Raw genomic sequence first — 25,257 nt, forward strand, 5'->3', positions numbered from 1 at the left:
CTTAGGACTATTTATGGAAGTGAGCGATTCATTCAAGTTAGTTGGAGTACCAGAAGATGCATTACGACTGAAGCTGTTCCCATAAACGCTAAGGGACAAAGCTCGTGCCTGGTTAAACTTATTGGCACCGAACTCCATTTCTACATAGCAAGAGTTAGCTGAGAGATTCCTCATGAAGTATTTCCCACCAAGCAAGAATGCCAAGTTGAGGAATGAGATCACTTCCTTCCAACAAATGGATGATGAGTCCTTGTATTAGGTATGGGAAAGGTACAAAGAGTTATTACGAAACTGCCCTCATCATGGAATCCCACATTGCATTCAATTTGAGACATTCTATAATGGTCTCAACGCTCACACGAGGATGGTAGTGGATGCCTATGGTAATGGTGCTCTCCTTTCTAAGTCTTATAATGAGACTTACGAAATTATTGAGAGGATTTCCAGCAACAATTATCAATGGCCAACCAATGGAGCAGCGTCAGGGAGATGAGTCGCTGGAATACATGAAGTGGACGCTCTCACCCCACTCGCATCTCAGGTAATTTCAATATCCTCAATGCTTAAGAATCTTACCACTAATGGGTCTAACCGTTTTGTAGCCCAACCTCCTAACCAATTTAAGAATATAGCCTGTGTGTATTGTGGGGAAGGACATTTGTTTGAAGAATTTCCATCGAACCCCGAATCTGTATATTGCATGGGTAACCAAAACCAAAATCGAGAGAGGCAAGGACTGCAATCCAACTTTTATAACTCATCGTGGTGAAATCACCCGAATTTTTCCTAGAGCAACCAAGGGGCTGGAACCAGTAACACTTACACCTAACCTAGACCAACTCAGCTGCCTAATTCCTCCAACAAGTTTAGAAACCAACCCAAGCGGAACCATCCAATAGCTTAGAGAGTCTGTTGAAGGCATAGATAGGGAAAAACGACACCACTCTAAGGAATTTGGAGAATCAAGTGGGCCAGCTTGCTACTAAACTCAGGAATCGAACACAAGGTGCTCTACCTAGTGACATGGAGAATTCAAGAAATTTGGGAAGGAACATTATAAAGCGTTGACATTGAGGAGCGAGAAGACAGTAGAGCCCAACACTGTCGAAGTGGAAAAGGAGCCAGCTGATGCTCAAGATTCAGAAGAAATTGAAATTCTAGTATTAATAGAACCAGAATCTGCAAAACTCGACAAAGTAACCTCAGGACTAGCTATTTCTGATCAACTAACAACGTCGTTAGATGCAAAATTGCCGCCAAAGACGAATCAACCAGAATCAGTCCCAGTAATGAAACCACCACCACCCTACCCTCAAAGACTTCAGAAATAGAAGCAGGAGATTCAATTCAAGAAGTTCCTTGATGTACTCAAGCAACTTCACATCAACATCCCATTGGTTGAAGCACTTGAGCAAATGTCGAACTACGTCAAGTTCATGAAAGATATCTTGTCTAAAAAATGAAGACAGAGAATTTGAGACGGTAGCTCTGACGAAGGAATACAGTGCAAATCTTCAAGACGAACTACCCCCAAAATTGAAGAATCCTGGATGTTTTTCCATACCGTGCAACATTGGAGCAACATATTCTGGTAAGGCATTATGTGACTTAGGTGCAAGAATCAACTTCATGCCTATGTCAATATTTAGGAAGTTAGGGATAGGAAAAGTTAGACCAACTACAGTTACGCTTCAACTAGCAGATCAATCCTTAGCACATCTAGAAGAAAATATCGAGGACGTATTGCTACGTGTAGATAAGTTTATCTTTCCTGCTGACTTTGTAATTCTAGATTTTGAAGCTGACAAAGAAGTACCAATCATCTTAGGAAGGCCGTTCTTAGCAACTAGAAGGACAATTATTGATGTGTAGAAGGGCGAGCTCACTATGCGTGTTCAGGATGATCAGGTAACATTTAACGTCTTTAAGTCTATGCAATTTCCTGACACAATGGATGATAGCTCTATAGTGTTTGATTTTGAGGATTTAATAGTGGAGAAGGAACTCAACTGTGTTGAGGACCCACGGGAAAGAATTTTGACATTGGATCCCCCAAATGATGAAGAGGAGGATGAATACTTAGTTTTGCTAGAAGCTAATCAAAGGGGATTTAATCCGCAATCCTGTTTTAAATCTTTGGAGTTAGAAAAAAGGGACTATTCCTAACCAAAAGCGTCGATCGAGGAGCCCCTTAAATTATAACTCAATGTATTACCTTCTCATTTAAAATACATTTATTTAGGTAACGCTTTTACTCTGCTTGTGATTGTTTCAGCAGAATTGACCACTAAGAAATAAGAGAAACTTATCTTCGTTCTAAAACAATTCAAGAAAGCCATCGGATGGACCATAGGCTATATTCGCGGTATTAGTCCATCTGTATGCATGCACAAGATTATCTTGGAAGATGGCAAAAAAGGGACGATCGATGGAGAACGGAGACTGAACTCCATCATGAAGGACGTAGTAAAAAAAAAGATCATCAAGTGGTTAGATACGGGTATCATCTATCCCATCTCAAACAGTTCATGGGTAAGCCCGATCCAGTGTGTGCCAAAAAAAAGAGGTATCACGGTCGTAGAGAACGAGAACAATGAGTTGATACCGACTAGAACGGTTACGGGATGGAGAATCTGAAGCTGAACAAGGCGATTAGGAAAGATCACTTTCCTTTGCCATTTTTGGACAAGATGCTAGATAGACTAGCAGGACGAGATTACGACTATTTTCTCGATAGATACTCAGGGTATAATCAGATTACAGTAGCACTGGAAGATCAACATAAAATGACATTCACCTGTCCGTACGGTACGTTTGCATTTAGGCGTATGCCATTTGGTTTATGTAATGCACTTGCTACATTTCAAAGATGTATGATGTTTATTTTTACTGACATGGTTGAGAAATATTTAGAAGTTTTTATGGGCGATTTTTCAGTATTCGGAGATACTTATGATGATTTCTTAATCAATCTAACTAAGGTACTAAGGCAATGCGAAGAAACGAATCTCGTACTCAACTGGGAAAAGTGTCATTGTATGGTACGAGAAGGAGTTGTCCTAGGGCATCGAATAATGAGACAAGGGATCGAGGTAGACAAAGTAAAGGTAGACGTTATTGAGAGACTCCCACCTCCAACATATGTAAAAGTTGTTATGAGCTTTTTGGGCCACGCCGGTTTTTATCGAAGATTTATCAAGGACTTCTCCAAAGTTGCTAAACCCTTATGCAAATTATTGGAGAAGGACTCTATATTCAAGTTTGATGAGGAATGCTTAAAAGCCTTCAACGACTTGAAGAGTCGATTAGTCACGACACCCATAATCGTCACACCAGACTGCGATTTGCCATTTGAATTGATGTGTGACGCAAATGACTTCACAATTGGAGCTGTCTTGGGCCAGCGAAGGAACAAAGTTTTTCATCCCATCTACTACGCAAGTCGAACCCTAACAGGAGTTCAACTAAATTATACGGTAACAGAAAAAGAGTTACTTGCTATTGTGTTTACTTTTGAACAGTTTCGATCTTATCTGGTAGGTACCAACTACATACTAGTAGCAGTAGACTATGTGTCTAAGTAGGTCGAGGCTGAGGCATATCCAAAAAATGATGCTAAGGTTGTGATGAAGTTTTTAGAGAAGATGTGTTCACAAGGTTTGGAACCCCAAGAGCTATCATCAGTGGTGAAGGATCCCACTTTGTGAACAAGTGGTTCAAATGGTTATTAGACAAGCATTGAGTGAAACACAAGGTTGCAACAGCTTACTATCCGCAAACAAATGGGCAAGCTGAACTGGAAAATAAGGAGCTCAAAGGTATACTTGAGAAGGTAGTTTGCCCAAACCGACGAGATTGGTCCACAAGATTAGATGATGCTTTATGGGCTTACAGAACAACATACAAGACATCGTTAGGGATGTCAACCTATAGGTTTGTCTCTGGAAAAGCCTGCCATCTACCAATGGAGTTAGAGCACAAACTGGGCTCTTCAACAACTTAATTTGGATCTAAGCTCGCGAAAAAGAAACGGATGTTCCAACTCAATGAGTTAGAAGAGTTTCGAATGTTCTCATATGAAAATGCCAAATTACTTAAAGAAAGACTTAAGAAATGACATGACAACCACATTCGAGTTCAAGAATTTGAAGCAGGTTAGCAAGTCTTGTTGTTCAATTCCAGATTGAAGTTCTTTCCAGGTAAGCTAAAATCAACAAGTCTATCCATATGGAGTTGTTGAACTCCAAGGTAAGGGAGGTAATTTTCGAGTTAATGCTCAGCGCTTGAAACATTATTGGGGAGATAAAATTGAACGAGATAAAACCTCATTCATTTTATCGGATACTTAATTTTTTGTTTTTCATTTTGAATAAATGATTTAGGGTATATTTTCGGGTAAAGTATGTTTAAATAAATTCTGTCTAGGAGATTGGAACTTAAGCGGGACCGTTTGTGACCCTTCCAATCTTTCCTGGGAATTTATTTTGACATAATTTTCCAAGAAATTATCCCCTAAATGGAAAAATAAATTTTTAGTTTCAAATAAAAGGGTCAATTTTGATCCAAGTTTTAATTTGCAACTCAATTTTAAATTTTTAGTAAGTCTAGGGACTTAATTGAATTATTTTTAAAATTTAGTCGCTCTTTTCGTAAATAATAAAAAAACTAGGTGCCTTTCTTTGTGAATATTTTCAAAAAGAATCTAGAATAAATATCTTTAATATTATTAATAATTTGATAAACTTTAATATATAATTATATTATTTATAATTTATATATTAATTTTTATCAACTTAGCTTAGAATTAGGATTAATTAGGATTTTTTTTATTTCTGCACAATAAAATAATAGATGGCAATCAAAAGTAAATATAGACAAGTAGTAAAGTCTAAAGTGTGGCAATAGGAATATACATGTCTAGGATTGGATCTAGGAAGAGCTTGGTATTTAAGCAGTCAAATTGACTCACCTCCTCTTTTTTGGAATCCTATCTTGTGTATAATATCTATTCACCTTAAACAATGAGAACATTGTTCATTTTAATTTGGGGGGACCGAAAATTGAAATTATTTCCACTCAGAATAAAATTTATCTTTTAATTATGAATATGATATATTTTCGTTCAATAAATTTGAATTTTTTTAAGTATGCTAAATTTAAGTATGAATAAAGTTTGATTATTTCAATAAATTGTTATGTTAGCTTAATAATGACATAAAATGTGTTTCTAAAAAAGCATGCAAATCATACCATAAAATTTTAGTTCTTTAGGAAAGTTAGGCATGCATGAAAGTTTAAGTCTTTAGAATTGACTTAGTAGTTTCTTGAGGCGAAATCCTAGGAAGTATAGAATGTTGAAAATGATTTAGGCAACTGTTGTTTGGACCGTTTGAGCCTTTGAAGCCAACCATGATGAAATTTTTATCCTTTGAAACCTAATTTTGAGACTTTATGGCCTAATTTTATTTGAACCCTTACAAAGTTAGCCATCACTTTTCTTAATTATCTTAAGAATGTCCCAAACACTAGACTCAGTACTATTCAGATTATTTTTTGAAAATAAGTTTGGGGGAGTTGCAAAGAAGTATGAAATGCTCTAAAAATTGTAGTACATGCAGTCAAATACTTGAAAAAAAAAGCATATGTAGTTGAAGTAAATTGCACCAAAAAGAATGTGAAAAGGAAAGAAAAGTTGATGTATTGAAGGTAATTATTTCGAAAGGTCCGATACAAGCTGAGTCTAAGGTTTTTTTTTAACCTAAAATTATCTATCTTTTACCTACCCCTAAGCCCTGCCACATTACAACCTTGTTAAAGACATATTGATTCAAAGTTCCAATGTTACCTACATTAGTGGAGAGAAATTGCTCTGTTCAACATATGAAGACATCAGTTAAGCTTAATGATTGCAGTTTAATATTAAATAAGGGATTAAAATCAAATTGGTAGGGATTAACATGTCTTTATTAAGAAACATTTAGTCTAATTTTGCTATTGTAGTAATTGTTGAGATTAATTTGAACGATATATATACTTGAGTAGCATAATTATCAAATTTCTTGTTTTTAAGCTTAAGTATATTGATTTCATGATTTTGGGAAGAATGTTGTTCTGAAGGAGTTTTTCAAAAAGTTTTTTCGAGAAAATTCTTTTCAAATTTGTGAATTACTCGGGACGAGCAATGAATTAAGTTTGGGGGTGTGGAAACACGAAAATTTATGTGTTTTTACATGCCCTTTTTAACTTAAAATCATGTTATTTTGGTTAAATTCTTGTCGAAAAATAATTAAGTATTATAAAATAATTAAATCATGTTAAAAATATGAACATGATGAATTTTAATTAATTTTATAGTTAATTTTGATTAATTTTGACTATTTTCGACAGATTCGCACAAAGGGGAAAAATTGGCTCGGCAGACAATGCTCGAAGAATAAAATCAAGAAGCAATTTGAAGCATCGAGGAAATTTTATTTCCAGCCTAAGATGGTCCAAAAATGTGTGTTAATTCATAATATAATTAATTTTGATTTATTCCCAATTTAATTTGGGCTAAATAAATTATTATTAATTAATTATAGAAAAAATGGGTCTAGTTGAACCGCATTGGTTGAACCGAATCTAGTGAACCGAACCAACCACCAATTGGGCTACCCAGAACCGTCCATATGCTGACCCAAATCAGCATTTTATATGATTAAATAAGCTTGCAAAGAAGCCCTTGAAGAACTTTCAACCTTGCATTCAAACCACTCTAAAAAATGTGGCTTTATGGATTTTCCCCAGGCTATTTTTAGCAAAGTTGAATCTCTCAACTTTGCCATGTGTGTGGCCAGCCAAGGGGGGTCTCTTTGGCTGATGGAATTTTCTATTTTTAGCAGCCACAATTAGCTCTAAAAGCCACCCTTTGCTGATCATTCAACTCATCCCTCACACTCTCATTATCTCTTCTCCTCTCTCACTTTCTCTCAACTTTTCCTTCCCCTTTTCCCTTTTGTTCAAGTGTTGATTTCTTCTCTTGGGAAAGAGGTCCTCATCAGACATTATTGAGCAGCAATTAAAGTTTTCATAAGCCACCTTGATAGCCGAGGACAACAGAGAACGAAGAATAGAGAAATCAGTCAAGCCACAGAGAAACACCAGATTTGCTTCTTGTTCCCTATCTCTTTAAATTTCGTTGTTGTTTTAACAAACATGTTTATGAATATTTATGCTATTGAAATGGTTATTTTAATCAATCTAGCTTGAATTTAATTCGTGCTGGGTTGATTATATTTTGCCTGCTTGAATTATTGAAATTGTGTTTGTGTTGTTATAGGCTTCGGTAAGATGGTTGATTAAGTAAAATCATGCCTAAGTTATTCTTGCAATATTAATTGTTAGATAACTAATGAATTAATTATTAAATCATATTGAAATTGTAATTAGTCGACATAATACTTAATCAGTGCATGTTTACTCTTCTAAGGTAGCTGAAGTTAATTTAGCTTTGTATTTGGCGATACACATGCCTTACATAACTTGCAAGATTATTGTGATTAAATTGTTTTAAGGTAGAAATACTCTGTTACCTCACTTGATCTTTTATATGCTTGTGTGTGAAGATTGATTAATTCCTTGGATTGACATTGAAAAATGTTCAAGAGATTGTTTAATTTAATAAGTATGTATGAGTAGTAGTTAGCAAATTACCGAGTTGTCGTGAATTTGTTTGTAGCAGTATAAACATAAGTTTAATAATTCGAAGTTAAAGGAATGTAATTAATCCAACACAATTATATCATCTTGATTAAACCTTATTTGAAATCGTGCATTAGAACCTTTTTATTTTTAACTTTTTTTACTTAGTTTTTAACCCTTAGTTTTTAATCATCTTTAAACCAAAATATTTTTCATCACCAAAGTGTTTTAACATTAATTTCATAAATATTATTTTTTACAATCCCTGTGGGTATGATAACTCAACATTTACTTGTCACTTTAATACTTGTTGCGATTGTGTACACTTTCACATTTTCGTCGTTCCAACCGTGTGGACAAAAAATAGGTTATTTTCAAGTCATTTTCCTCACCCAAAACTTGGTCGCATATACAAGCCAAATGCACTTATTTTCATGCATCCAAATTGTACCTAACACATGTATATTCAAGCTAAATCATCATAGTATTTAATCATACAACCAATATGCCTAAAAGGAACCTCAATCACAACAATCAATCTTGATTATACATTTGTGAAGTTTAGGCATAAATCAACCAATCATTAGAACCAGTTCTATACCAACATTTACCACAATGTTCACATACCAATCATACTCAACTATACCAATTTGACCATTCAACAACTATCATCATTAAACCTTAGTAAACTTGTCCATATGCGAACCACATCCAAACTTACCAAATTAGTTATTTATCTACTCAATACTCACTACCTATTTTCATATCAAATCATACCTCAATGACAACCTTCAAGCATATAAAAACAATGCTTCCTAGCATGCATTTAACTTACCATTCCATCATTCACCATTTAAGCACCAAAATGCCAAAATCTCAACAGCTATAACATCACATTTACATGCAAAAATAACAGCCTATTCGCTAATCAAAGTTCAAAATTTACAAGTCATATATATAATGAATATTTCATCAAACACAAAACACCTATACATTCCATTATAACCATAACTAAAAATCCTCAAAATCTACCGATATAGCCGATGGATAGTGTGATGGATCTCCAACTAGCTTCTAGTCTGATTGAGCTTTCGATAATCGGTAAGATAAAAGAGAAACTACTTAAGCAATGAATGCTTAGTAAGCTCGTATAAACTTTAAGCATAATATTTCATTTCAATAATAAACTTTATAGAATAAACATAAATCTATGCCAATACTATAAGATTCATAAATCGATAAGATCGTCAACTCACAAATGAGTAATTTTATTAATGTCGCATATTTATTGACCATTCATAACATGATAGGATTTCATGAGACATAATATATATAATCATCAACCTTTTATAAGATTATATATATTTCTATTTACTTACTTTCCATTCCATCCCCCAATGCTTATCGTAAGCCTAAACAACCTTATTAACTCTCGATTTAGTGTATTTATCCATGACATAGGTGTATTCATGGAGAGCATAAGCAATTTGCTCACATATAATACATCCCAATTACATACTTACCATTCCATTTCCTTTTCTTACCCTTTCGTATGCATAGTACAAGCATAATCATAAACATCAATCATATCTACAAGCTTGGCATAAGCCCTATCACATCAACACACATGTTAGTTCATTTAAACAAGATTCGTATGAATTTGACATGGATAAACATTATACTTGAGTATGGTTCAATTGGATTTATTATCCATCACAACATAAAATGTTTTTCCATGTATCACCATTCCATTGAGTTTCATATAAACATGTCTTAGTTCTTATTAAACACTTACCATTTCATTTGCATACATATAAGACAAAAACATAACATTAACCATAGCTGCAAGCTAGTGATTAAACACATAACTTAGCAATATCATCACATGGTAAGATATGGTACATAACATAGCACCACTTATATCATACCTTTCATAAACATGAATATTCATACTTTGATCATTGGTACATCATACCTTTCCAAATTTTTTGCAGTGAAGTCAATCGGAACCCTTATCGGATCTCACACCAAGTGTGCTAAAAGATGGTCGTAACTGTCCCTTTTCATATTCAATGGTCGAAACCATCCCTTTTCATTAATCGATGGTCGTCACTATCCCTTTTCATAATCGATAGCCAAAGCTATCCCTTTTCATATTCGATGGTCGTCATCATCCCTTTTCATAGTTGATGGTTGTCACAATCCCTTTTCATAATCAATAGCCGAAGCTATCCCTTTTCATATTCGATGACCGCCGATACGCCGTTGGATTTTTTCACCGAGACATAATTTGATATTATAAAATGATAGCATTTAAAATCAAATTTAAAATGTTATTTAAACATACGAACTTACCTAACTAAATTGCAGAAATGTCAAAGTAGAGGGGTATTTTGGTAATTTTCCATTTTCCTTGATTTTCCACCTGATCTTGATCTAAATTAATATTCATTCAATCTATTAATTTAGACAGTAAAATAATGTATTTTATGCAATTTAGTATTTTTGAAATTTTTACAAAATTGCCCCTAAAATTTTACTTTTATTCAATTCAGTCCTTCAGCCCAAAACATACAATTTAACCATTTTTAATGCCAATTTATAACACTAGAATAATTTAATGGCACCCATATCAGCCCATATTTGCAATAATTTAACATCAAATCCTTGAAATTTTATTATTTTAACAAATTATTTCCTAATTAATAAATTCATCAAAAATCACTTAACAAAATAATTTTAATTATCAATCAACATTTCAAATTCATCATATAGCATAAAAAATCACAAGATTCATCAATGGAAACATTCAAAATCTTTAACAGTTTCAAAATCGAAGGTACAGGCTAGCTGAACCTAGTTGCAACGATCTCAAAAATATAAAAATTACTATAAATGGATGAGAAAAGGCTTACCATGCATCATCCAAAGAAGAAACGAATCTTGAAGCTTTTCCTATGGTGGTTTGGTGAAGAACAAAACAAATTGGGGAAGAAAACTATCATGTTTTCTTTATTTTATTAACCTTTTATTTATTTTATTAATTAAATAACATATAAAACATTATAATTCAAAGAAATTAAAGCATCCAACCATCCCATGATCTTTAGGATGGGTAATTTACACAATAAGGCCACCTAATATAATTCTTTACTCAATTAACACCTTTAAACTAATAGCGATTGACTTTTTCAACTTTTACGATTTAGTCCTTTTTAATTAATTAACTATCGAAACGTTAAAATTTTTCAACGGAACTTTAATACAACCTTAATGAAACTCCGTAAATATTTATAAAAATATGTATGGCTCAGTTTATAGAAACAAGGTCCCGAAACCTCATTTTTTAAAACTACTTGACCTTAGAGTTATAGCACTTGAACTTAATAAATCACCTATATAACATAAATTATCAAATCAAAAACCTTTTTAAAATCATATTTGACTCGTAAATATTAAATAATAATATTTAAAAACTTACTTGTTGGATTTGGTGTCCCTGAAACCACTATTTCTGACACCACTAAAAAATGAGTTGTTACATCAAGAATCCTAACTAGAAGTTTTATATCTTCATTTAACCCTTCCTTGAACCGTTTACACATATCAATTTTGGTTGGAATGTATTATCAGGAAAATTTACTCAATAAGACAAACTCTCGTTCGTATTTTAACATTGACATACGACATTGTTTAAACTCAAGAAATTCCTTAAGTTTCTGATTAAGAAATCTTTAACTTATATATTTCTCTCAGAACTCTATTTGGAAAAATTCCCAACTTATACGCTCTCTCAGCACCACTAAAATCAACGTGTTCCACCATTGCTAAGTTGAGTCTTTCAACAGAGATACAACACATTTAACACACTTTGCCGGTGAATAACCTGTCGAAAACCCTGATCGTGTTTTCTACTAGCATTCTGCTCCCTCTAGATCACTTCACCTGTGGCTCTAAATTCTTTAGCTCCATATTTACGAATCTTTGAATGGATTGTTAATTGGAGAATGAGTTACTAAATTTTTGAGCACTTGATGTTGGTGTTATGATTGGTTTAAGACTTATGGACAAAGGCATTTGTTGTGCTTAGTTACATTGATGTTGAAATTGTTAAGTTACATTCTTTTAATGGCATTTTACATCTTAAATTACGTGCTTAAACATAAGATTTTATGCCTTGTATGTAAGATTACATTGGCAACATTGCATGGTAGGTCCATTGGATATAGTTGGCATGCCATAGGGTTTGTGAGTACTCACCATTATATGTGTTATTTGTGAGCATATGGTTCAAGAAGTTCTAATTTTTGGAGTAAATAAGGGAGTGTTGAGCTTATGTCTCCACTCAATAGGACTGTGAGTGATATAAGGGAGCGTGTGGCTTCAGCCCGTTCAACCTAAGACTATTTCTAAAATGTAGGAGTTTGGAGATCCATTTATCCAATATATTATCACACATTTAAACATTGCCATAGACTTTTTATGCCAATATAAGTGTATGTTTATAAGTTAAATTATGATATCAAATGCCATATATAATTGGAACTTTATTTATGGAATAACATATGTTATTATGATTATAATATGTGATATTGTGACTAAAATTTTAATGCTTAATTTGCCTAGATATATTCATGAATTGTGTGAGATTTACTTATTGTTTTTACGATCATTCACTGAGCTTTTTAAACTCATACCCTCATACCTTTGTGTAAATATTTTTCTCGTTTGAGGAGTTGAGGAGCGAGCACAAGGCTAATCCAAGATTACGGCTCGGTAGTAGCTTAAGGATTCTTCTTTAGAAACAATAGAGGGCATTGTGGCACTTATTGGGACTAAATTTAATTCAATTGTAATGGAGATTGGACATTTATTTTGGTGATGTTATAATTACTTTAATGCTTAATTTTTATGCATAATTGTTGTGTGGTTTATGGTACGTAGACGAGAGTTCATATGGTGATTGAGAACATGGTGTTTGAAGCATGTATTTTATACTAACATAGTTTATTTGTAGCTTGCCAAAGAGTGGAATGCTTGTGGCTAAGGTATGTACCTTGTGTGATATAATTGCTGGTTGCTAAGTATGATTATAATTTAGTCCTAAAACTTGATTAGATTCATTGAAACCTTTAACGATAGGGAAACTTGATAATATTTTAGAATTAGACTTGTGAGTGTTAAGATTTGGTAGAAATATTCTTAGATAAAATTTTGGGTAATGTATTAAAGTTTATAAGATTTACTTTTTAAATCCTATTAATAAAATAATAATTAGACTTAGTAAATGAACTCGATCGAAACTAAAAGTTTTTGTAACACCCCTAACTCGTATCCGTTGCTAGAATAGGGTTACAGAGAATTACCGAACAAATAGAACATTAATACATTCATTTCATATATCATTGCAAACATAACCTAAATGCATTACATCACATACATAACGTCCTTTAATCGAGCCCTCGAGGCCCTAAAAATATCTTAGAAACAATTCAGGACCGAATTGGAAACAATCGAAAAGTATAATAAAAAGTTAGAAAAATTAGACTACAGGGGTTACACGGGCGCGTGGCTAGGCCGAGTGCCTCACACGGCCGTGTCCCAGCCTGTGTCCTCACCGGTGGAACTCTCTGACTTGGGTCACATGACCAAGCCACACGCCCGTGTGTCAGGCCATGTAACTCTCGAAATAGCCACACACACCTGTGTGCTAGGCCGTGTGCTAGGCCGTGTAACAGCCTGACTTGCATGCATTAAAACCTATAGGGGACACATGGCCGTATCGCCTCACCTTGTGTCATACATGGCTAAGTCACACACCCGTGTCTTAATTCGTGTGGACATGAAATTTGCCAAAATCAAGTCATTTCCGACACCAACTCAAGCAACTACCTAAAAGCATTTTGTACACATAATCAAGGCAACAAAACATGACCAAAACCTACATGAAATGACCAATTCAATAGTCCAAAATCATTCAACCAAAATGCCATACAAGGAACCTTACAAGAAAACATCAAAGCTTACCTACACATACATATTTTACCACTTTTCAATCATAAACATCTAGTTCAATACCATCTCAAAATATACCACATCTTAACAATATTGACACCAATTCATCACATAACATTTTGTCCATTCAAGCATGCATCACAGGTACCAAATCATCAACTAACATTAAACTAAATACTAATACAAGTCCACCTATACATGCCATTATAACCTTGTCCAGAACATCAAAAACTAACGAGATTTATGCTAAATAGTGTGATAGATCTCTGACGAGCTTCCAAACTGATTGAGCCTCCGATTATCTATAAAACATAGTAAAGAAAACTTTGTAAGCACATAATGCTTAGTAAATTTGTAAAATATGAAACATAACTTACCATTTCATTAAAATAACATAAGTATAAGCATAATGTAACCCAACCTCAAGCTTGGCACAAGCCTAAGCAACATCACTAACACAAGTTAGTGCATTCATACAAAATTCACTTGAATTAAACATATGATGATTCATTTCCATGTGAACATATATCATTTGTATCATTCAACCTTGCCATGAACATAAGTATACTGCCATGTGAAAACTTACCTTTTCAATCCTTTTCATTGCATGTTGAACCACTTAGAATATCATCGGATACTCGAGAAAGCTCACACGAATTGTGCTTAAACATATAATCGTAAACTTTCCTTTACATCATTACTCACATGAGCTGTGAAATAGGCCTGTTTACAAGAGCTGTAGGTCAGAATGTAAACTACACGATGCTGCTCACACGAGCTATAGAGTATCTGCAACAAATGCAGGACCTCAGCCATCGGTAGGGCATTCAATACCAGTAGCCGAAATATGAAATTCATAATGACATGTCATTTGTATCCTAAGAATTCCTAAGGTTCAACCAGGAGTCATTAACTGTCATATCATGATTTTATATATACATTGTTCAATAGAATTTTAAATACATATTAACATATAATTGAACAACATAAACATAATAATTTATACTATAACACCCATAACCCGTATCTGTCACCGAAATAGGATTACGGAGCATTACTGTAAAACCATAACATAAAAACATACATGTCCAACCATTTCATGAATCATATCATATTCCATTCAAACACATGCATATCATCCCTTATTCGAGCCCTCGAGGCCTTAGAAATGCTTTAGAAATTATTCGGGACTAAATCGAAAACATTTAAGACTTTATGGAAAAAGATAGAAAAAAATTCACATTGCAGGAGTCACATGGTTGAGACAGACCATCGTTCCCATGAACTACTGAACTCGAGGATGCAACATCTCAACATATCCTCAAGTATCTGAATTATCCGCTCGGATTGACCATCGGTTTGGGGGTGAAAAGCAGTGCTAAAATGCAGCTTGGTACCCAGAGCTTCTTGCAATTTCTTCCAAAATCGTGAGGTGAATCTCGGATCTCTATCCGACACGATAGAAACAGGTACCCCGTGTAATCTCACAATTTGAGAAATGTACAATTCAGCTAGTTTATCCAATGAAAAATCCGTACGTACAGGGATGAAATGAGCCGACTTATCCAGCCTATCAACAACAACCCAAATCGCATCCTTCTTACTCGCTGACAATGGCAGTCCAGACACAAAGTCCATTGTGACTCGATCCCACTTCCACTCGGGTATCATGATCGGCTGGAGTAATCCTGAAGGCATTTGATGTTCCGCTTTCACTTGTTGACATATTAAACATCTCGAAACAAAGTCGGAGATGTCCCGTTTCATACCATGCCACCAAAATTGACGTTTCAAATCGTTGTACATTTTCGTACTCCCCGGGTGAATTGACATTCGGCTACAATGGGCTTCGTTCAGAATCATCGAAATGAGCTCCGAATTCCTTGGAACACACAAACGATTTCTGAACCTCAAACAATCATCATCATCAATTTGAAACTCCGATTCCTCGTTCGGAACACACTTAGCCCGTTTTGCAACCAATTCATCATCGACTTTCTGAGCTTCACGAATTTGGTGAGTCAATAATGGTTTAGCTTTTAATTCAGCTACTAACACATTGTCTGGTAGAACAGACAAATGCACGTTCAACGCTCGTAAAGCAAACAATGACTTCCGGCTTAAGGCGTCCGTAACCACGTTAGCCTTTCCCGGGTGGTAATCAATGACAAGCTCGTAATCTTTCAACAACTCAAGCCAACGTCTTTGTCGCAGATTCAAGTCTCGTTGAGTCATCAAATATTTGAGACTTTTGTGATCCGAAAATACATGGCACTTCTCACCAAACAGATAATGTCGCCATATTTTTAAAGCAAACACGATGGTAGCTAGTTCGAGATCATAGGTCGGATAATTCCTCTCGTGTGGCTTCAATTGTCTCGACGCATAGGCCACGACTCGACCTTCTTGCATCAATACGCAACCCAACCCAAGTAGGGATGCGTCACTATAAATGACAAACTCTTTACCTGATTCGGGTTGCACCAAAATTGGAGCTTCAGTCAAATGAGTTTTCAGTTGGTCGAAACTTTTCTGACATTTCTCCGTCCACTCGAACTTAACATCCTTTTGAAGTAGCTTCGTCATTGGTATGGCTATCATCGAGAAACCTTTGACAAATCGTCGGTAATAACCGGCGAGCCCCAAAAAGCTCTGAACTTCAATAATATTTCTCGGCGGTTTCCAGTCAAGTATGGCTGAAATTTTGTTCGGGTCAACTCGAATACCCGACGCGGATACCACATGACCCAAGAAGCTAACCTCTCGGTCACGATCGGGATCCATTACTATAAATAAACACATTTACAATTGTCAGAAATCACCACACTATCAAGTAATCACATAAAATGGCATGTATAGCTAGACCCAAAACATTACGGTAGTCCTAGAATCGACTAAACCGTAGCTCTGATACCAATAAAATGTAACACCCCGAACCCGAGTCTGACACCGGAGTCGAACACGAGGTGTTAACAAACTTTGAAAAATTTCCAGACACTGCCCAATCTGTGTACTAGTCGCTTTAAAAATCATATCTTGAGCTTCACAACTCGAAAATCAGTTTCGTGATTTTTCCCTGAAACTAGACTCATATGCCCATCTACATATTTTTTCTAGAATTTTTGATTGGGCCAATTAGTACAGTTTATTAGTTAAAGTCTCCCATGTTACAGGAATCGACTACCCTGACCTTTGCGCATTACGACTTGGATATCTCCTTGTACAGGGCTCCAATACTGATGCTGTTTGCTTCTATAGAAACTAGACTCAGAGAGGAATCTATACATATATGGTATGACTCCTAATTATCTCTGGTTAATTTATAATCAATTTCCAAAGTCGGAACAAGGAACCCAGAACCCGTTCTGACCCTGTCTCACGAGAACCTTAATATCTCTTAACATACTGTCCGTATGATTGTTTCGTTACTTTCCTATGAAAGTAGATTCTTCAAGGTTTGTTTACATAATTTATTCACTATTTAATTCCATTCCTACTATTTTTAGTGATTTTCCAAATCTACGTCACTGATGCTGTCAGCATCTACCTTTAAGGTAGGCTTTACCTATTTCATGGTTCAACTAGCCCTTTTTGCATACATAGCACAATTTATGAAAGTGATTAACCATCCCCGTGGCCAATCCTTGTCAAGCATATCCACACTAAATGATTATAACATTATACTTAAACACATATAAGCCATTTTCACATGGCTATCCAAAACTTATACATCACATAAAGTACTCGAAAAACAACAATGGGTCGTCCTAAACATGCCATATCAAAATTCAACCAAAAGAGTACCCAAAAGAGCCTTTGATAGTGTGGGCGACTTCGACTTTAAGATCCCGAGTCCGATAGCTGGAGAACCAAAAATCTATAAAACAGAGGAGCAATGGAACGAAGTAAGCAATTTATGCTTAGTAAGTTTTGAGTAAGGAATTCCAGCATAACGAAAGAATAGCACACATTTAGCTAAACGGAATATTTCATAATACATAATTTTCCGACATCAAACTTACTTCACAACGTTAACCCTTATGTACATACACAAAAGACCAACTTAGCCGAAGGCCGGTAGTTCGTTCATCAACTGAGCGAATATTTATTTGTAAGGGCTCGATTAAATTCAACACATACGTAACATATCCCAATATTGGGATGTTTTTCGAGTATTAGCTGGAATTTTACAGCAAGCTCATTCATTTCCAAATCACGTACCTTCGGAATTTAACCGGATATAGCTCCTCGTTCAAGTGCCTTCGGGACATAGCCCGGTTATAGTAACTCATACAATGCCTTCGGGACTTAACCCGGATTTTAAAACTCGCACGAATGCCTTCGGTACTTAACCCGGAATTAGTATCTCGCACAAAGGCCTTCGGGACTTAACCCGAAATTAATAACTCGCACAAATGCCTTCGGATCTTAGTCCGGATATAGTCACTTAGCACAAAGCCTTCGGGACTTAGCCCGGACAGCATTCAATTAATCATGCACATCTAACAATAATTCATGGCACATTCTTATTTCATTTTCATTTGCAAAACTCAAACACAAGGCACATATCATCCTTGCACATTCGGCTCAATAGCCACACATAGAGCATGATTTTCATTTGCTTAAAACATGATTTAATCACATCGTAATTTAAGCTCTCTTACTCAAGAACTTACCTCGGGTGTTGTCGAACGATTCCGCTAACTATTCGACCACTTTTTCCTTCCCTTTATCGGATCTATTTCCCCTTTGCTCTTGAGCTTAATTAAACAAATAAATTGATTTCATCATTTAGGCATCGAAAAGATGAACACAAGGCACTTAGCCCATATTTATACATTAGACATTAAAGTCACATACATGTGAAATCATGCATCAACACAACATATTAGCTAATTTTTCCCCCTTGGCCGAATATGCATGTCTATTTTTGGGGTCGATTTCAACACTTAATACACACATATACACACTAGTAAAGCATCCTCCCCCTTTCCATCAATTTAACACATGCATTGCTCATTAACATGCAAAGTTACATTCGGCCTTAGCACACAACTTGCTAGCCGATTCTTCTCCATTTAGCAACCAATGCACATATGTGCTCACACAAAAATGCTAAAAAGGAGGTTCAAGAATCATCAAGTCATCATCACATGCATCATTAACAAGCTTCATATTTAGCATGCAATGGCATTAACACAACCTCTACCTAGGTCGAATCTTAACTCATCCTCATGTCTCATCACCACCACATCAAACATCAACCAAGAATGATGCATCCATGGTCAAGTGTCATTTCCATCACATAGCAAGATTTAGACCATGGGCTAGGTAGAACTCAAGCTAACAACTAAAACATGCATGCATCTCATGGAACATCATCAAACATACCTTAGCCTAGCTACATGCATGGCCGAACCTCTTCACCTTTCTTCTTCCTTCCTCCTTAAAATTATTGGCCAAGGATGAACCAAAGGATGAGAATTTTTTTTTTCTTTGTTTTTCTTTCTAGTTTCGGCAAGTATGAAGATGAGAAAAGGATGAACAAAAATTCTCTCCTTTCTTTTCTTTAGCTCACGGCAATGGGGGGGACAAACAACTACACACACATTTTTTTTTTGTATTCACCATACTCCTTTTCATTATTTTATGCCTATGCCCCTTATTTTATTTGTTTTATCCCAACATTTTATGACACAAATTAACATATTTTATTTGTGCCATACTTATGCCATAATTTCCATAAAAAAATTGCACAATTGCTCATCATGCCCATCATGGCCGGCCACCTTGTTTTAAGGTGGGAAATTTGACATGCAAATCCACCTATTTCATACTATAAGTTATTTGGCCACTACAAATTAGCCTATAGCATTTGCAAAAATTTTCACATGAGTCACATTTCAAAATTTCACTCACAATTGGCAAAATCAAAGCATGAAATTTTCACACATGCACTTTCACATGAAATAAACATAGGATATAACATCTAATTATTATTGTGACTCGGTTTAGCGGTCCCGAAACCACTTCCCGACTAGGGTCAATTTTGGGCTGTCACAGCCCGTGACCGTACCCGTGTAACTCTTTGACTTGGCTCACACAGCCAAGCCACACACCCGTGTGCCAGGCCGTGTAACCTTTGAAACGAAACCTTTAAAACCAACAAAGGACACACAACCATGTCGCATGGCCGTGTGTCACACATGGATAAGACACACGCCAGTATCTTAGGCCGTGTGGATAAGAAATAGGCCAAATTCAATCCATTTCTTTCACCCATTCAAAGCATGCTCTTACAAGCTATTTGTACTATTAACCAAAGCATGAAAACCCACCAAAAAATGCATATTAAGACCAATTCAATAAGTCATTTATTCATACAACCAATATGCCAAAAGACACCTGAAACATAAATAATCAAATCAACCGAAACATGTGCACATTTACCATTTATCAACTAATTTGTTTCCATGCCAAAACATATCACAATTGATACATATCAACCATACCATATTAGATTTATGCCATATCAAAATAACCTTGCCATTTGGACCATTCCTCACATGCATCATAATCACCTAAATGACACAAACCAACCATTTACAAATGGTACCAAACAACCGACATTTATATACCATATTTACATCAAGCACATCTAGTTCAAAACCTTTTCAAAGTAAACGATATCTTGATCATGTTGAGATCTATTCATCACCTAACATATTTAACTAAATTTCATATCAAAACATGTTCTAAATGATCACTTTGCAAACATACCAACACTTGTCACTTCGGCCATAAAACCATGCATCAATTTGATCATATAAACACCAACCATTAATCATTAAAGTGCCAAAAGCACATCAACCATCGAGGCATCAAAATAACAACAGTTTCACAAATTCAAAGCAACATTACATGTCAATATCATTAACTAAACATTAGACATAAGTCCACCTATACATGCCATTATAACCATGACCAAATCATCAAATTCTACTGATATAATCGCTGGATAGTGTGATAGATCTCCGACGAGCTTCCAATTTGATAGAGCTTCTGATAATCTATAAAGTAAAGGAAAATAACTACGTAAGCAATGATTGCTTAGTAAGCTCGTATAAACTTTAATCATAATATACCATTTCAATAATGAAATTTATAGGTTAAATATAAACCTATACCGATGCCTCAAGACTTATCAAACCATAATCATCAACTCTCAAATGAATAAGTTCATTAATGTCACATATTTATTGACCATTCATAACATGATAGGATTTCATGAAACATAATATATAATCATCAACCTTTTTATAAGATTATATATCTTTCTATTTACTTACTTTCCATTCCGTCCCCAATGCTTATCATAAGCCTAAATAACATTATTAATTTTCGATTCAGTGTATTTATCCATGACATAGGTAGATTCATCCATAGCATAAATAATTTTCTCACATACAATTACATCATTTATCACATTAAACCTTTTATAACATCATAATACATCCCAATTATGTACTTACCATTCCATTCCCTTTTGACTCCCTATCGGTTAGTTTTTAGAAAGGCATGTCATTTGCTGCTTGATTTAGAGAATAAAGCTCACTAGGCTATAAAGCAATTGAATTTTGATCTTAAGCAAGCTGATGAGAGAAGGATGTTACAACTCACTGAGTTAGAGGAGTTGAGGTTATTTTCATACGAGAATGCCAAGATGTGTAAAGAAAAATATAAGAGATGGCATGATAATCGTATACAACCTTGTGAGTTCAATAAAGGTCAAAAAGTGTTATTGTTTGATTCGAGGATAAGGTTATTTCCTGGAAAACTCAAGTCCCGATGGAAAGGACCTTAAACCATCTACAAAGTTTATCCATATGGAGCTATAAAATTGTACGACAACCACGAAGGTACGTTTAAAGTTACTAGTCAATGTCTCAAGCACTATTGGGATGGTGAAATTGAGCAAATTATTAACCCTTGAAACTTAATTTTTCAGCTTAATGGCCTATTTATTGCAATTTACCTACATTATAAGCCACATTATCATCTTTTCGATTTTATCCTATTCTTTTGCACCTATCTTAACTAACTTTATCTTGGTGATCAATGTTTGAGAAAAGATATGAAAAGATGTGCATACTCTTCACATAATTCAAAAAAAAGTTGAGCATGAGTTTGAATTAAGTTTGGGGGTGTTCTGAAGACCCAATTATATGAATGTTGTGACACGAAAAGGATTTACGATAAAGTTGGGGTTAAGATGTTTTGAACCTACAAATCACTTCTCTTTATTCCTACCTTTAGCCTAGCACCATTACAACATAATAAAAGACCTATTGATTGGATGATTATACCGACTACATTAGTGAAGAGGAATTACTAAGTTCAACATATGAAGACACTAATTAAACGTTGGGATTGCTATGTTTAGTTGATAAGGAAAGCATATTGATTGGTGAATGCTATGTATGACTTTGAAAATGCATGCAAATTATGATTCATGTTGACATTATGATGTACTTAGTATAAATTTAAAAATAATATTTGCATTAAAGCTACTTATCAATAAAGAATAATTTTTTATTAGGATTTTGTCAATGCATGATTATATGCGAATAATGTGCTGCTTTATTATTTTGCAAAATTGCCTTAGCAAAAATTTTGCTGTGCATGAACATTAGTTGGGACGAGCAATGATTTAAGTTTAGGATGTTTAAACTTAAAATTATATAGGGTTTTTCTATATATTTTTTCCACCTTTTTACTTAAAAAATGTGTTTATCTCAAGTAATTATTATTGAAATAAGTGAATTTTACATAATTAGTAGTTTTAGACATGAATTTATAAAGTATGTGAAGTTATGCTTAATTACATGATTTTTAGTCATATTTTATATTAATTCATGTTAATTTATTAATGTATGTATTTTTTACTATGCAGTAGATCCATTGGAGACATGATTTATATAAATCAAACATGGACATGTACAAGTTATCCATCTAGATAGCAAGACCATGCAATTTGGGGCATGAGGTTGACTACTTGACCCAATAAAGAAGGTGATGAAAGATGGACATGTCTGCTAAGTTTTAGACTGAAGAACCATCCAACAAGGGGAACTAAGAGCCCAAATTAAGAACTTAAAGGTGGCTACCTAAAATATGTTTTGGGATACTTAATTGAAGGTTCTAATAGTTGGAAAATAATTAGAATTCATCCCAACAACTTCTCTATTGAAACCGTCCACTCTATAGATATTTTTAAGTTGAATTTGTAATTCAAATTAAGAAGACTTGGTCACTCCTTGTTCCTTGAAGCATGGTCGGCCACAAGAGAGAGGGAAGGAAGGAAATTTAAACCTATTTTTAGTAAACTCAAACCCTTACCTTCACCTATAAATACCTTGCTATCCCTCACTTCTAAGATCATCCCTCATCCCTCAGCATTCCTCTCTCACTCTCACTAGTTTTCATCTCAATTCATTTTCCCTTTTTCCCTTGCATAATCGTCCATCCCTCCTCCATTATTTAGCCTCAAAAGCTTTGTCAAAAGCACTCCTTAGCCATCTACCCCTTAAACACTTAACAAAAGAAGCATCAAGCAGAACGGAGGAGCACATCAGTCAGAATAGATTCGAAAGGCTACTAAACTTAATAGAGTTTACTCTCTCTTCTTGTTATTTATTTTAATCATGTTTGCTTTGAGTTTATTATTTTTGACATCAATAATGATATTTTAAATTCTATTTTCTAGGATGATTATGTTCATTCAATAAGATCTATTTTATTCATGTTTAACATGTTTAGGCCTCAATCAATAAACATGTTCTCAATTAATATCATGATGCATTTCTTTCATACATGATTGGGAGCACTCAGATTAGTTGAGCAATCCTAACTAGACGACGGCTAGTAGACACATAATTGAAAAGTACAATGCTTGATTTAGATCCCTAAACCCGACTAAATTGAGGTTCATAATATCTTTAGTTAGCTCTATTATCTTGTATAGTTTTTAGGTTCATGTAATTAAACTGTTGCAAACGTAAATGTCCTTGTGGCCTTACATAAATGCTAAGAAACCCTTAGTTAATATGATTAGTAAAATGCATATTTAACTAAGTAAAAAACTCCAAAAGAACTTTATTTGGTTTCCAAACTCATGAAAGATTGAGTTGCCGTGGAAGTATTTCCGAACATTGTTAAACATGATAAAGTAAATTGAATTGATTCATATAATTATCCTAGCCCTTTTAATGTTGATTGTGTTTGCTACTAAAGTCATTCATTCATACATTTAGGTAAATTTCATTTAGTTTAGAATTGCATAGGGATCAATCTTTGCATCTAATTAATTTTACTTATTTTAATCATCACCATCCAAATTATTGAGTTTTTACATCAAATTGTTAATTATAATTTTGCACTTAATTGATTAAGCTTATACAATCCCTATGGAGACGATAACTCATTTTTACTTATTACTTGAACGACTACGTGCACCTACGTAAACCACGTTACAATAAGAAAAATTAATATGAGTAATTTTAACCAAGAGATGGTTCGTTTAAATGCGAGGACTAAAAGGCATAAGTCATTTGGCTTAAAAGTGGGTTTCAAGGGATAATTTTAATAAGGTAGGCTCGAAAAGCTCAAATGATCCAAACAAAAATTTTCCTAAATCCTTTTTAAACTACTATGTCTCCTATGATTTCGCCTCAAGAAAATTATTGAGTCAATTCTAAAGACTTAAACCTTGATGCATACCTAGTTCTACTAAGGAAAAAAATCATGGTTAATTTATACACATTTACTAATATAAGCATTTTTTGTCAAAATTAAGCTAACATAAAAATAATTGAAATAATGAAACTTTATACATACTTAAAGCTAACATAATTAGACAAAATTTTATATTTTTGAGAAAAATTTATTTAATCATAACTTGATATGGAAAAAAATAATTTTTCTCAAAGATATGAAAAAAAAATGTAATTTCAACAATCCTAGAAAAAAAAAGAAATTTTAATTTATAGTCCCCCAACTAAGGAGAAACATTTTCCTCATTTTTTAAAACATGAAACAACAAGGGACAAAATCAAATAATTGAATGTGAACTGTGCACCAGGTAGGGTCCTAGGAAAGGGAGGTGAGGGAAATTTTACTACTTAAATATCAAATATTTTCTTAACAAATTCAATCATAGACATGCACATCCCCATTACCACACTTCTTTTTCAAGAGTTTAAGAATAATCTGCAAGTTTGCGAAATTCTATTTATGATTTCAATTTAATATTTATTATGCAAAAAATAAAAATAAATTAAAAGTAACCTAAAATTTAAGGATCTTAAAATATTTAAAGAAAAGTAAAGACCTCCCCTTTTATTTATTTGTAACCCCTCTCTATCTGACCCAGGTTTTACTTCAGCATTCTTGTCCTTACTTTCCACGTTTGAAGTGTTTGAGTCATCTTGCTCCTTTGTCGGGAATGGAGTCTGTGGCTCAAATATAAATTCTGGAAATTCAAGTACGAAAACAAACGGGTTA

At 34.4% G+C, this 25,257-nt stretch overlaps 1 non-coding gene across 1 annotated transcript; it reads right to left on the reverse strand.

The window, feature by feature from the left end:
* Positions 1-202: 202 nt before the first annotated feature.
* Positions 203-309, reverse strand: LOC121225824 (small nucleolar RNA R71). The gene has a single exon (XR_005923728.1). It is a non-coding gene; the product is annotated as a small nucleolar RNA R71 (small nucleolar RNA).
* Positions 310-25,257: the final 24,948 nt, after the last annotated feature.

Source organism: Gossypium hirsutum, chromosome D13 (genome assembly GCF_007990345.1).
Source record: "Gossypium hirsutum isolate 1008001.06 chromosome D13, Gossypium_hirsutum_v2.1, whole genome shotgun sequence".
NCBI lineage: Eukaryota > Viridiplantae > Streptophyta > Magnoliopsida > Malvales > Malvaceae > Gossypium > Gossypium hirsutum.